General features: G+C 38.9%; 3 pseudogenes; all 3 read left to right on the top strand.

Annotated features, from left to right (window-relative positions):
* LOC120882208 overlaps positions 1–16,465 on the top strand; it is a 933,819-nt pseudogene that overhangs the window by 792,724 nt on the left and 124,630 nt on the right.
* On the top strand, positions 1,816–3,380 carry LOC120854681 (annotated as a pseudogene).
* On the top strand, positions 14,152–15,086 carry LOC120854630 (annotated as a pseudogene).

The raw sequence follows: 16,465 nt of genomic DNA on the forward strand, positions 1-16,465 counted from the left end.
TAATATAATTATTATTATCAGTGTTTCCTTTTACATGCTTTAAATAACTTAGAATTCTTGTTGTAGAGTATGTCCTTATTCCCTACAAGAGTTAAAATGAGGTGGAGTTACAATAAAATCATTACAGTTTGGGGATGTGTCTGTCCGTCATCTTAGAATAATTGTCTCTTGTCCTAAGAGGAAACTTTTCATACATTGCTTTCCCCCAATAACACACTTAATGCATTATTACCGTTGAGACCAGCTCAATAAGCAAGGTTTCCAAAAGCACAATACGGCGAGAGAATGAGACGAGCCACAAGAATTCAGAGAAAAGTGAGGATCAGGGGACCAACACTGCTCCAAGGTGAAGGTGCCAAAACTGAATCCAAGCTAGCTTTATTATACTTTCAGCTGTGAAAGAAAAAATATGTGGGGAGTTAAACTATAACTCATGTGGCCTTCAGGGCCAAAGAACAAAATGATCATTAACCATTGAGTAATTAGGAAACAGTAATCAATAACAAATCAGTAACTAAGACTAGTATTCTTATCTATAGATTTTCCTCCAGATACATAAAACACGTGACTCTGAGATGCCAGTTGAGAAACAGTCTGGGGTTGGTTTTCCGACCACAGGATCATATCTTGTTTTCAAGATTATTTGTTTCCTCTGGACTTGTTCCAAGAGTCTCATGCCTTATAGCATCCAGTTTATCAATAATTATAAATTTCTTTTGTGGACCTTGCTGGGGCCTGCTTTTCTTTTATTCTTCCTGTCTCTTACAATTACTACTCCAACAATGTGTTTAATGCATTTAATACATTATTTCTCCCCAAATAATATGTTTAATACATTATTGCTCCTTCAATTAATAGTTACCATGTGTATGTATAAAAAATACACATATTACTTATGTACTAATTGCTTACCTGTTTTTGCAAAAAAAAACACTTGTTTATTTTGTACCCCAGGAATCAACTTTAGCCCTAAATAATTGACTGTAATATGGAAAGACAAGGATATCTTGAGATGTCTTAAAAGTCAAGTAAGATTTGGTGAAGACTACCAGAGATAGGCAAGAGTGGATAAAATGAACATACATCGCAAGGTGAGGGGCTATCTTTAAAATAACCTTGAGGTTAGAGTGGCAGGTTAGAAGACAGACACTGTTTCCATAAAGATATATCTACTCCACTTACTTAAGCCCAGTCAGCTGTGAAAAAATGAGTTTCAATTACTAATGCTTTAGACACCACATCAAAATTATAGTAAAAATAAAGGAACATAATTTCAAAGAGAAACAATATTTAAAGAAATTATCAGTGGTCAATTCATGCTAATGTTTTCTAGAAAAGATAAAAGCTTTTCAACTATTAAAAGAATAAAAGAGAAGCATTTAAAAATATGTAAAGAAACTGTATTTCCTTTATATAAAGAAACTACATTAAGTTAGATATCGAAAATACATAGTTCATGCTTACTAGCTTATTTCGGTCTTTAAAGTACTTTTGATGTGGCCCATTTATAAAATCTTTACTGAATTTGTTACATTATTAGTATAGTTTTATGTTTTGGTTTTATGGCCATGAAGCATCTGGGATCTTAGCTGTCTAACTGGGAACCAAACACACATGCACTGCATTAGAAGGTGACATTTTAACCACTGGATTGCCAGGGAAGTCTCCTACGTTATTTCTTTATACCACATGTATTTACGAGTTTGAAAGGAATAGGCCTCAGATGACACAATGTAAGTAGTGGAAAAAATGACAAAGGACCAATTTATTTTTATTTCCTTTAGTTTAGACATCATTGGAAGCTGAACAAACACAATGTTAAAGGAAAACTACACAGAAGTGACTGAGTTTATCCTCCTGGGACTGACAGATCGAGTTGAGTTGCATCTGTTTATTTGTGGTCTTCCTAGTCATCTACTAGATCACAGTTGTTAGTAATGTAGCATGATTTTGTTAATCAGAACTGACTCAAAGCTTCAGACTCCAATGTACTTCTTCCTCAGCCACCTTTCCTTTGTAGATCTCTGTTATGCCACCAATGTAACTCCTCAAATGCTGGTAAATATATCATCTGAGAGAAAAACTATTTCTTTCCTTGGTTGCTTTACACAGTTTGACTTTTTCATTTCCTTGGGGTTCACAGATAGCTATATGCTCACAGCAATGGCATATGACTGCTACATGGCCATCTACAAACCCTTTAGTTCAGTTCAGCTACTCAGTCGTGTCTGACTCTTTGTGACCCCATGAATCGCAGCACGCCAGGCCTCCCTGTCCATCACCAACTCCCATAGTTCACTCAGATTCATGTCCATCGAGTCCGTGATGCCATCCAGCCATCTCATCCTCTGTCATTCCCTTCTCCTCCTGCCCCCAGTCCCTCCCAGCATCAGACTATTTTCCAATGAGTCAACTCTTCTCATGAGGTGGCCAAAGTACTGGAGTTTCAGCTTTAGCATCACTCCTTCCAAAGAAATCCCAGGGCTGATCTCCTTCAGAATGGACTGGTTGGATCTCCTTGCAGTCCAAGGGACTCTCAACAGTCTTCTCCAACACCACAGTTCAAAAGCATCAATTCTTCAGTGCTCAGCTTTCTTCACAGTCGAACTCTCACACCCATACATGACCACTGGAAAAACCATAGTCTTGACTAGACAGACAGAAATGGTATGGACCTAACAGAAGCAGAAGATATTAAGAAGAGGTGGCAAGAATACACAGAAGAACTGTACAAAAAAGATCTGCAAGACCAAGATAATCATGATGGTATGATCACTCACCTAGAGCCAGACATCCTGGAATGTGAAGTCAAGTGGGCCTTAGAAAGCAAACCCTTTTTATATAGCATCAAAATGTCCTGAGGTGTCTGCCTCTCTTTCGTTGCTACATTTTATATTTATGGCTTTGCAAATGGTCTTACCCAGACCACTTTGATGCTCCATCTCTCCTGTGGACTTAATGAAATCAACCACTTTTACTGTGCCAACCTACTGCTCTTAGTCCTGGCCTGCTCTGATACTTATGCCAAAGAGACTGCCATGTTCGTGGGGGCTGGTTCCAACCTCAAGTGTTCTCTCACCATCATCCTCATCTACATTTTCATCTTTAGAGCCATTCTGAGTATCCACTCTGCAGAAGGGAGGCACAAGGCCTTCTCCACCTGTGGGTCTCACCTGACAGCTGTCACTGTATTTTATGGGACACTCTTCTGCATGTATCTGAAGCCCCCTTCTGAAACATTGGTAGAATAGGGCAAAATTGTAGCTGTTTTTTATATTTTTCTGAGTCCTATGCTAAACCCTTTGATCTACAGCCTTCAGAACAAAGATGTTAAAAGAGTAATAAAAAAAGTGATTCAAGAGAAATTGTTTGTCAAATAGGGTGCACATTTGGTCTGCTGCTGCTGCTGCTAAGTCACTTCAGTCTTGTCTGACTCTGTGCGACCCCATAGATGGCAGCCCATCAAGCTCCCCCGTCCCTGGGATTCTCCAGGCAAGAACACTGGAGTGGGTTGCAACTTCCTTCTCCAATGCATGAAAGTGAAAAGTGAAAGTGAAGTCACTCAGTCTTGTCCGACTCATCACGACCCCATGGACTGCAGCCCACCAGACTCTTCCGTGCATGGGATTTTCCAGGCAAGAGTACTGGAGTGGGTTGCCATTGCCTTCTTCAACACATTTGGTAAGTGGTATGTAATATTTTGTATTCTCTGACAAATTAGAGACAATATTAAATTAATAAGTCCCTTTTTGTCATTGCTTTTTTTCTTTTGTAATTCACTTACGAGACATGAAAGAATGTGTTGGGTAATTACCTTGTGATATTTCAATGTATTTAAAATAAATATCACATAGAATTTTAATGAAAAAACAAGACATCATTGTTATTGCTCTCTAAAATTAATAAAGACCAGATAATTCTACCCATAATACTCAAAACAGTAAAAAGTTATAAAAGACAGAATTTCCAAATGTTGCTAAGACAATGACAATTTGTTAGATATGGATTTCATGGCTACAGTCACCATCTGCAGTGATTTTGGAGATCCAAAAAATAAAGTCTGACACTTTCCACTGTTTCCCCATCTATTTCCCATGAAGTGATGGGACCGGATGCCATGATCTTCGTTTTCTGAATGTTGATCTTTAGGCCAACTTTTTAGCTCTCCTCTTTCACTTTCATCAAGAGGCTTTTTAGCTCCTCTTCACTTTCTGCCATAAGGGTGGTGTCATCTGCATATCTGAGGTTATTGATATTTCTCCCGGCAGTCTTGATTCCAGCTTGTGTTTCTTCCAGTCCAGCGTTTCTCATGATGTACTCTGCATAGAAGTTAAAGAAGCAGGGTGACAATATACAGCCTTGATGTACTCCTTTTCCTATTTGGAACCAGTCTGTTGTTCCATGTCCAGTTCTAACTGTTGCTTCCTGACCTGCATACAGATTTCTCAAGAGGCAGGTCAGGTGTTCTGGTATTCCCATCTCTTTCAGAATTTTCCACAGTTTAATGTGATCCACACAATCAAAGGCTTTGGCATAGTCAATAAAGCAGAAATAGATGTTTTTCTGGAACTCTCTTGCTTGTTCCATGATCCAGCAGATGTTGGCAATTTGCTCTCTGGTTCCTCTGCCTTTTCTAAAACCAGCTTGAACATCAGGAAGTTCATGGTTCACATATTGCTGAAGCCTGGCTTGGAGAATTTTCAGCATTACTTTACTAGCATGTGAGATGAGTGCAATTGTGCGGTAGTTTAAGTATTCTTTGGCATTGCCTTTCTTTGGGATTGGAATGAAAACTGACCTTTTCCAGTCCTGTGGCCACTGCTGAGTTTTCCAAATTTGCTGGCATATTGAGTGCAGCACGTTCACAGTGTCATCTTTCAGGATTTGAAACACCTCAGTTGGAATTCTATCACCTCCTCTAGCTTTGTTTGTAGTGATGCTTTCTAAGGCCCACTTGACTTCACATTCCAAGATGTCTGGTTCTAGATTAGTGATCACATCATCATGACTATCTGGGTCGTGAAGATCTTTTTTGTACAGTTCTTCCGTGTATTCTTGCCACTTCTTCTTAATATCTTCTGCTTCTGTTAGGTCCATACCATTTCTGTCCTTTATTGAGCCCATCTTTGCATGAAATGTTCCCTTGATATCTCTAATGTTCTTGAAGAGATCTCTAGTCTTTCCCAATCTGTTGTTTTCCTCTATTTCTTTGCATTGATCACTGAAGAAGGCTTTCTTATCTCTTCTTGCTATTCTTTGGAACTCTGCATTTAGATGCCTATATCTTTCCTTTTCTCCTTTGCTTTTAGAGGAAAAGTTTTTTGTTTGTTTGATTTTTCCTTTGTGTACATTATACATCAGTTAAAATATTTGAGTATGTCAAGCTACTTCTCAAATATATTAAGGCCTTAGTACTGACCTATTTCTGGAGAAGGAAATGGCAACCCACTCCAGTATTCTTGCTTGCAGTATCCCATAGCCAGAAGAGCCTGGTGAGCCCTGGTTCATGGGATCACAAAAATTCGGACATGATTAAGCAACTAAAACACACACACACTGGTCTATTTAAGCTTCCATGTGGCTCAGCTGGTAAAGAATCTGCCTGCAAAGCAGGAGACCTGAGTTCAGTCTTTGAGTTGGGAAGTTCCCCTGGAGGAGAGCATGGCAACCCATTCCAGTATTCTTGCCTGGAGAGTCCCCTTGGACAGAGGAGCCTGGTGGGCTACAGTCCCTGGAGTCACAAAGAATCGGACATGACTAAGTGACTATTCACACAGTGGAATCCTCATTCATAAAACTTTTGACAGAAATCTCCATTAATCAGTAAGTCTACTTTTTAATGAAATAACAGAAGTACCTTAGAGTATTTTAATTCTAGTTACATTCTGCTTCTAACTTATGTGGCATCATTTGAGAGTATATACTTAATTATTGACAATAATTTTTATTTTAAAATGAACTTTAAATATTATTATATATGAATGTAATTATGGTTATATTAAATGTTTATTTAATATCAATATTCCTTTAACTTTAGTGAACTTTGTCAGTGAATTAATCACTGTTCTCTTTCCCCCTACTCTTCAAGTTTAGTTTTCTTCTGTGCATTATATACCCTTATATTAGGTTATTTCAGTGAGAATTTGTGTGAGACTAATTCTCCTTTTTTTTATTTTTCTGAGAATTTCTTGTTTTAATTTCAATTCTCAAAGAATTTATTTGGATATAAATATAGATACACAAATACTTTATTTTAATACTTAAAATATTCCATTATCTGCCTTCTGTTAGTTTTAGTAATACAGATGGTTGCACTATCAGATAATTTGTATTTCTCTGTAAGTAAAATATTTTAGTTTTATAATTTGCTAATTTTCAGTTTCAGCATTTGTCTTTGTTGGGATTTAGTTATTCTTATCTTCTTACATTTTCATTGCCTCCTTGGCTGATCTTTCCAAGTCATATCCTCTTAGTATCTGCTCTCAAAATATCGTATAACTTTAGATGATAGAACTTTTCACAACTGCAATTTTAACAATATTTTTGTGATTGATTTAGTATATTTAATCCCCAGGATCATCACCTTCAAGCTGACTAGGTCCATGTTTGGCTTTGCACACTAATTTAAAGTCAGTATATATCCCAAAATCTGCAGTACAGGTGGTTCAGTGAATATCACTTGATTTATTAAATTGTCACTATGCCTTTTGCATTATAATTGAGTAATTCAAGCTTTACTCTCTTCAACTTCCCAACAAGATTTTCAATGAAAGTGAAAGTTAGTTACACAGTCCTGTCCTATTCTTTGTGATCCCATGGATTGTATCCTACTGGGCTCCTATGTACATAGAATTCTCCAGGCAAGAGTACTGGAGTGGGTTGGCATTTCCTTCTCCAGGGGATCTTCATGACCCATGGATTGAACCCAGGTGTCTTGCATTGCAGGCAGATTCTTTACCAAATGAGTCACTAAGGAAGTCCTCTAATTCTTAATAATTTAAAACTATATATTGTACAACTGTAATGCTTCACCCCTCCCACCATAAAGAAGACATGCTTTAAGGACAGAAAATATCTTTTGGCTTTCTCTTAGACACTTCATTAAGCATATGGTGACAAATAGAATGCTCTCCCTGTATATTTGTTAGTTATGTGGAAGAAGGAATGAATGAACTGATGGATAAATGAATGCCACAATACCCAGAGGATGTGTAATATTATGTAAACGTCACATTTCTTTCCTAAACCACTTGATATAAAAAAGCTATCTATTAGCCTGTTTGAATCCCAGTCTCAAAATTCATTAGTTATTTCTCCCAGAGAAAGTTAATTAAACTCTACTAACCTCAGTTTCTAATCTAAAAAATGAAGACAATATTACTAATGGCCCATGGATTTGTGAGAATTAAGCTAATATGTGTAAAGTGATAAGCCTAATGCTGGCATATACTAAGTATTCAGTGCCTATGATCTATATAAGTAATTATCCCAATTCTGTTTTCTTTCCTATAATATTTAAACAAGAGAGTAACTTATCCCATATTATCTCCCTACAAAGTCTCAGTTTCAAGGGATAAGGATGTCTTCAATGAATTCAAAATTACCTGAGAGAAAAAAGCCACGATTTGTTGTACAGTCACTGAATTAAATGCACACTGCACTCTCCTTAAATTATTCAGCATATATTTGCTCTTCAATTATCTTCAGGGACCTTACTAGCTGTGGGTATCACATCCTTGTTAAAAGCGTTTGCAGGCTAGTGGTGGCAACAGAAATATTAGTAGATAATGGAAGCAGTATATAAGCCAAGGATAGGGCAGAGTGGTAATATTGCATGCAATATGGACATTAACAGAATCAAGGGATTAGATCTGATAGTGTGCCCAGAGAACTATGGTCCAGGGTTCATAACATTGTACTGGAGGTGATGATCAAAACCATCTCCAGGAAGAAATGCAAAAAGCCAAAATGGTTGTCTGAAGGGTCCTTAAAAATAGCTGAGAAACGAAGAGAAGTGAAGGCTAAGGAGAAAAGGAAAGATATAGCCACCTGAATACAGAGTTCTGAAGAATAGCAAGGGGAGATAAGAAAGCATCCCTAAGTGATCAGTGTAAAGAAACAGAGGAAAACAATAGAATGGGAAAGACTAGAAATCCCTTCAAGAAAATTAGGGATACCAAGGGAATATTTCATGTCAAAATAAAGGGCAAAAATTGTATGCACCTAACAAAAGCAGAAGATATTAAGAAGAAGTGATAAGAATACGCAGAAGAACTATACAAAAAAGACCCTCATGACCTAGATAACCACAACGGTGTGATCACTCACCTAGAGCCAGACATCCTGGAATGCGAAGTCAAGCAGACCTCAGGAAGTATCACTGTCATCACTATGAACAAAGCTAGTGAAGGTAACGGAATCCCAGATGAGCTATTTTAAATCCCAAAAGATGATACTCTTGAAGTGCTGCACTCAATATGCCAGCAAATTTGGAAAATTCAACAGAGCCCACAGGACTGGAAAAGGTCAGTTTTCATTCTATTCCCAAAGAAAGGCAATACCAAGAATGTTCAAACGACTGCACAATTGTACTCATCTCACATGCTAGCAAAGTAATGTTCAAAATTCTCCAAGCTAGGCTTCAACAGTACGTGAATTAAGAACTTCCAGGTGTTCAAGCTTGATTTTGAAAAAGCAGAGGAACCAGAGATTGCAACATCTATCGGATCATAGAAAAGGCAAGACAATTCCAGAAAAACATATACTTCTGCTTCATTGATAATGTTAAATCCTTTGATTGTGTGGATCACAACAAATTGTGGAAAATTCTTAGGAGATGGGAATACCAGATCACCTTACCTGCCTCCTGAGAAACTTGTATGCAGGTCAAGAAGCAACAGTTAGGAACAGAAATGGAACAATGGACTGGTTCCAAATTGGGAAAGGAGTACATCAAGGCTATATAATGTCATCCTGCTTATTTAAATTATATGCAGAGTACATCATATGAAAAGCTGGATTGGATGAAACACAAGCTGGAATCAAGAGTGCAGGGAGAAATATCAATAACCTCAGATATTCAGATGACACCACCCTTATGACAGAAAGTGAAGAGGAACTAAAGAGACTCTTGATGAAAGTGAAAGAGGAGAGTGAAAAAACTTGGCTTAGAACTCAACATTCAAAAAATAAGATCATGGCATCTGATCCCACTCATTTCAGTTCAGTTTCTTAGTCATGTTCTGATTCTTCACTGCAGATGGTGACTGCAATCATGAAATTAAAAGACATTTGCTACTTGGAAGAGAAGCTATGACCAACCTAAAAGAAAAGTGAAAGTTGCTCAGTCTTGTCCAATTCTTTACTACCCCGTGGACTATACAGTCCATGAAATTCTCCAGGCCAGAATACTGGAGTGGGTAGCCTTTCCCTTCTCCAGGGGATCTTCCCAACTAGGGATCAAACCCAGATCTCCACACCGCAGGCAGATGCTTTACCAGCTGAGCCACAAAGGAAGCCCATGACCAACCTAGACAGCATATTAAAAAGCAGAAACATTGCTTTGAAGACAAAGGTCTGTCTAGTCAAAGCTCTCGTTTTTCCATAAGTCATATATGGATGTGAGAGTTGGATCATAAGGAAAGGTGAACCCGAAAGAACTGATATTTTTGAACTGAGGTGTTGAAGAAGACTCTTGAGAGTCCCCTGGACAGCAAGGAGATCAATCAGTCAATCCTAATAGAAATCAGTCCTGAATATTCATTTGAAGGACTGATGCTGAAGCTGAATCTCCAATACTTTGACCATGTGATATGAAGAACTGGCTCACTGGAAAAGACTCTGATGCTGGGAGGGATTGGGGGCAGGAGGAGAAGGGAACGACAGAGGATGAGATGGCCGGATGGCATCACCGACTTGATGGACATGAGTTTGAGTGAACTTTGGGAGCTGGTGATGGACAGGGATGCCTGGCACGCTGTGATTCATGGGGTCACAAAGAGTCGGACACGACTGAGACTGAACTGAACTGAACTGTCACACACTAGCCATATGGCACAGGGTGAGTTACTACTATGTGGTACAGGGTGAGATGAGCCTCTATCTCTTTAGCAGTAAGTTCAGGGATAGGTCTCTACTTAGTTTTTGGTGTTTTGTGGTTTTTTTTTTTTTTTTTGAGCAATCAATTGAATTTTTAATTTTTAATCAATTAAAAAACAAATGAAAGGTATTTGCCAGCCGCCATGTTAGTTTATTCTTTACAGAAGGCACCTAGAACAGTTATTTGGGAAGATGGAATTATGAAGTTGCCTGTAAAACAGCAGAAGGTAGTGGAACAAAATGGTGAATATATTGTTCAATAAAGTTCCTGGTGAAAATGAAAAAAAAAATAAAAAATAAAAAGAAGAGATTTGTTGTGGTTGTTAATAGTCTAAAAGACTTCTACTAGAAATAATTGAATGCTAGGGAGTTGATCCCTCTAGCTTATAAGGTCCCAAGTTTCTCCACATCCATGCTGTCTCTGAAAAATCTCTCTTCTTTCACAGGTAGGATTAGTTATTGTTAAAATATACGTTGTGATTTACAAATAAGTATTTTAATAACTAAAAATTATGCTTGAAACATTCTCTGATGAATTAGCAAGTGTCTTGGTTTAAATTTGCTGTTCTTAAAGAGTATGTGAAAGTTACTCAGTCATGTCTGACTCTTTGAAACCCTATGGATCATACAGCCCATTCTCCAGGCCAGAAAACTGGAGTGGGTGTCATTTCCCTTCTCTAGGGGATCTTCCCAACCCAGGATATAAATATTTATAAATGTACAGTAGAGTAACATAATAATGGAAAAAACTATATCAAAGGCCACATGAGACAGCCTCAATGGTGAGGGTGAGTATCAAAAGTACAAAATTTATTTGTCCCAGAGCTACTTCTGTCCACTTGCAAATACTTCTCTCTGAGTTTCCCAGCTCAACCATGTAGGATGTTGTGTTCTATTTTTGTAAAAGAAGGTTATTACCATAAAGTATCAGTATCGTTAAATTATCTGGAATGTTGGTTCCTTGCACCGTCTCATTTTCAAACACACACACACACACACAAAGACTGGATATATTATTTCAGTTTTTGATGAATGACCATAAATAGAGGCATTAGATGCAATCCCAGAACCAAAATGATGGTTTCTTATTATGACATTGCTATAATGTTATGAACTTAAATAATTATGATTTCATTGATTTAGGTGACTTGTCTTGCCCTTTACTACCCTACTCAGTAGGTCCAAAATTCTTAAAAGCAGAATGAGTTAATGCAAGTGGGCAAGAAAGCAGGAGTGGTTCATTTACCATGTGCTTTACAATGTGACCAGTGTCCATCCTTTAGTACTGTAGTTATTAATAAAAGCCAGTATAACATTGACACATCTGTGTCTGAGCTATTGAAAAAAAAATGTAATTTTTTTTGCAGGATCATTGTCATGGTAATTTTTATCCTGCAGAGATATTGGGAGGTGACTTTTATGATTTCTTACCTATTGATTCAGCTGTATGTGTAATTTTATTATTGTTGTTATTAACAGTATGACATTTTATATGTTTTAAAGAACATATTTAATTCATGCTCTAGCGTTTTTCTTTACTTTCTGAAAGAGTTAAAATGAGGCATGGTTACAGCAAAATCATTATGATTTGGGGATGCATTTCACAATCTTTTGCAATGATTGCATTCTCCCCCATGGGGTGAGTTTCAGTATATTGTGTGTGTGTTAATCACTCAGTCATGTCCTACTCTTTGCTACCACATGGGCTGTATCCTCCTGCAGGCTCCTCTGTCCATGAAATCCTCCAGACAAGAATACTGGAGTGGGTTGCCATTTTCTTCTCCAGGGGATCTTCCTGATCCAGGGACAAAACCCAGGTCTCCTGCACTGCAGGCAAATTCTTTACCTTCTGATCCACCTGGGAATATTTTCCTTTAATCATTAAATTTTAGGCTGTTTAATACTCTCTCTCTCTCTCTCTCTCTCTATATATATATATATATATATGTGTGTGTGTGTGTGTGTGTGTGTGTGTGTGTGTGTGTGGCTGTGTGTGTGTATACCTATGCACATACACATATCACTTAGTACTGTATGCTCATCTATTTTTTTTAATTTATTTTTTATTTTACTTTACAATTCTGTATTGGTTTTGCCATACATTGACATGAATCCACTACGGGTGTACATGCGTTCCCAAACATGAATCGCCCTCCCACCCTCCTCCCCACAACATCTCTCTGGTCATCCCCATGTATCAGCCCCAAGCATGCCGTATCCTTAAATCAGTTCTGATGAGATGGATGAAACTGGAGCCGATTATACAGAGTGAAGTAAGCCAGAAAGAAAAACACCAATACAGTATGCTCATCTATTTTTATACAAAAACACTGATTTAAGTCCCATGAATCAATTTTTACACCCAATAATTGGTTATGATACACAAATCCAAGAATGTCCTTAGCTAAAATTGTAAAAGTTAAGTAAGCTTTGGTGATATAAGGGCCACCTGAGATCGACACAAGTGGGGAAAATGAACCTGCATTGCAGAGTGAGGGATCAGCTTGAAAATGATCTTGGTCCTAGAGGGGTAGGTAGACAGATTCTAATTCTACAAAGACATATCTGTACCACTTCCTTAAGTCTATGTAGCTGAGAAAACACATGACCTTCAATGACTGATGCTTAAGATAGTGTTATTGTTAACTCATTAACTCATGTAGGACTCTTTCATGATTCCATGGACTGCAGCCCACAAGGCTTTTTTTGTCCATGGGATATCCCAGGCAAGAATATTTGAGTGGGTATCCATTTCCTTCTCCAGGGGATCTTCCCGACCCAGGGGTCAAACTCATGTCTCCTGCAAGCAGGCAGATTCTTTTGCTTTAGATACTACATCAAAAGGGATACTGAAAAGCAAAGACTAATAATTTCAAAGAAAAGCAATATTCAAAGAAACTATAAGTAAACATTTCATAATAGTATTTGCAGAAAAGAGAAATGTTTTTCAAATATGAAAAGACTTGCAGAAAAGCATTAAAAATATGACTGCTTTATATAAAAATGTGAATATACATAAAGGAGCTCTATGTTAAGCTAATTATTGAAAACATCAATTACAAGTTTACTGAGCTGGAATCAAGATTGCCAGGAGAAATATCAATAACCTCAGATATGCAGATGACACCACCCTATGGCAGAAAGTGAAGAGGAACTAAAACGCCTCTTGATGAAAGTGAAAGAGGAGAGTGAAAAAGTTGGCTTAAAGCTCAACATTCAGAAAACTAAGATCATGGCATCTGGTCCCATCACTTCATGGGAAATAGATGGGGAAACAGTGGAAACAGTGTCAGACTTTATTTTAGGGGGCCCCCAAATCACTGCAGATGGTGACTACAGCCATGAAATTAAAGGATGCTTACTCCTTGAAAGAAAAGTTATGACCAACCTAGATAGCATATTGAAAACCAGAGACATTACTTTGCCAACAAAGGTCCGTCTATTCAAGGCTATGGTTTTTCTAGTAGTCATGTATGGATGTGAGAGTTGGACTGTGAAGAAAGCTGAGCACCGAAGAAGTGATGCTTTTGAACTGTGGTGTTGGAGAAGACTCTTGAGAGTCCCTTGGACTGCAAGGAGATCCAACCAGTCCATTCTGAAGGAGATCAACCCTGGGATTTCTTTGGAGGGAATGATGCTAAAGCTGTAAAACTCCAGTACTTTGGCCACCTCATGCGAAGAGTTGACTCATTGGAAAAGACTCTGATGCTGAGAGGGATTGGGGGCAGGAGGAGAAGGGGACGACAGAGAATGAGATGGCTGGATGGCATTGCTGACTCGAAGGGCGTGAGTCTGAGTGAACTCTGGGAGTTGGTGATGGACACGAAGGCCCGGCGTGCTGCGATTCATTGGGTCGCAAAGAGTCAGACACGACTGAGCGACTGAACTGAACTGAACTGAACTGAGGCTATTTCTTTATGTCACATATATTTACAAGTCTGAAAGAAAAGGAATAAGTATTAGATGACATGATGTAGGAAATTCAAAAATGATAAAAGACAAATGAATTTTATTTCCATTACTTTAGCTATTGTTGGAAGCTGAGCCAACACAATGTTAAAGGAAAACTATACAGAGGTGACTGAGTTTATCCTCCTGGGACTGACAGATTGAGCTGACTTGTAGCCTGTCCTTTCTGTGGTCTTCCTAGTCATCTACCTGATCACAGTCGTCAGTAATGTGGGCATGATTTTGTTAATCAGAACTGATTCAAAGCTTCAGACTCCAATATATTTCTTCCTCAGCCACCTCTCCTTTGTAGATCTCTGTTATGCCACCAATGTCACTCCTCAGATGCTGGTCAATCTCTTATCAAAGAGAAAAGATATTTCCTTCCTTGGTTGTGTCATAACAATTTCACTTTTTCATTTCCCTGGTGATCACAGATTATTATATTTTGGCAGTGATGGCTTATGATCGCTACATGGCCATCTGCAAACCCTTGTTATATGGCAGCAAGATGTCCCAAGTTGTCTGCCTCTCTCTTGTTGCTGATTCTTATATTTAACACTTTGCAAATGGTCTTGCCTAGATCATCCTGATGCTCCATCTCTCCTTCTGTGGACCCACTGAAATCAACCACTTTCACTATGCAGACACACTGCTCTTAATCTTGGCTTGCTCAGATATTTATGTCAGAGACTGCCATGTTCGTGAGGGCTGGTTTCAACCTCATGTGTTCTCTCACCATCACCCTCATCTCCTACATTTTCATCTTCACAACAATTCTGTGTATCCTTTCTGCAGAAGGGAGGCACAAGGCCTTCTCCACCTGTGGATCTCACCTGAGGGCTGTCACTATATTTTATGGGACATTGTTCTGCATGCATCTGAGACCCCCTTCTGAGACATATGTAGAACAGGGCAAAATTGTAGCTTTTTATATTTTTGTGAGTCCTATGCTAAATCCTTTGATCTACAGCCTTCGAAACAAAGATGTTAAAGGAGCATTAAGGAAAGCAATTCAAAGGAAATTGTTCACCAAATAGGGTAAACATTTTGGTCACAGGTATTTAACATAGCTGTATCCTCTGAGCATTTATTGAACATTTTAAAGTAAGTCATTTTTTGTCTTTTGTAACTGGCCTATTATATTTACAAGAATTTGTCAAATTATTAGCTTGTGTGGCCTTAGTTTATTTAAAATGAATACTGCAGGGGGCGGTCCTAAGATGGCAGAGGAATAGGATGGGGAGACCACTTTCTCCCTCACAAATTCATCAAAAGAACATTTTGAACGCTGAGAAAATTCCACAAAACAACTTCTGAATGCTGGCAGAGGACATCAAGCATCCAGAAAAGCAGCCAGTTGTCTTCAAAAGGAGGCCCTTTCACAGAACAAAGGACTGACTAGAGCTATGCTAAAAGCCCTAACCTAAGACACCATCAGGCCTGCTCACAGAAAGGACTGAGCACAGCTAGCTGGCTTCAGACCACCCATTTCCCTCCAGTGACAGGCAGGCGAAGGCAGCCAGAGCTGGAAGGGGGCAGCCAGAGCTGGAAGGGGGCAGTCATGGCCCCAGAGAGGAATCATCTACCAAACTGCAAGCAGGCTTCATTGCTAACCAAGGTTTCTTGGGATTCTGGACGGTCAACATCTGCTGTAGAAGGTGCACTGGTTGTACACCCAGAAAACTGAGCAGCAGGGACGGGGGAGGTGATAAATCGCAGCAACCTCGCTCACCAAATACCTGGTCACCTGAGCTGCTCGGATCTGGGAAGGGCACAAAACGCAGGCCCAACCAAGTCTGTGCCTCTGAGGACTACCCAAATACCTGAACCTGAGCGGCTTAGACCTGGCAAGTGCATACAACTCAGGGCCAGCCTCAGACAGTTCCCAGCAGAGCAACCTAGAGCATGAGCAGTGCAGACAGGGGAAGCACACACGTCGTGAGTGGGGGCAAACCCAGTGTGGCCAAGACACTGCGAGCGCACGCCAGTGTTATTTGTTTCCACAGCACAACTGAACAAGTGAGCCTAATAGAGTATCCACCACCACCCCCTTGTGCCAGGGTGGAAATTAGACACTGAAGAGACCAGCGAACAGAAGAAGCTAAAACAGAGGGGCCCTCCTTGGAAGTGACAGGTGCAATACATTAAAACCCTGTAGATAGTACCGACTACATAGGAAGGGGGCCTATAGATCTTGAGAAATATAAGCCGGATCAAGGAACTATCCAAAAATGAACTGACCCCACACTGCCCACAACACCACCAGAGAAAATCCTAGATAGAGTTTTACGATTTTTACTATACTTTTTTAATTTTTTTTTATTTTAAGTCCTCTATTACTCCTTTAATTTTCATTTTTATAACCTACTATTACTTTGCCAAAAAAAAGAGAGACCCTATTTTTTAAAGCAAACTT

The sequence above is a fragment of the Oryx dammah genome, unplaced genomic scaffold, assembly GCF_014754425.2.
Source record: "Oryx dammah isolate SB20612 unplaced genomic scaffold, SCBI_Odam_1.1 HiC_scaffold_2, whole genome shotgun sequence".
Taxonomy (NCBI): Eukaryota; Metazoa; Chordata; class Mammalia; order Artiodactyla; family Bovidae; genus Oryx; species Oryx dammah.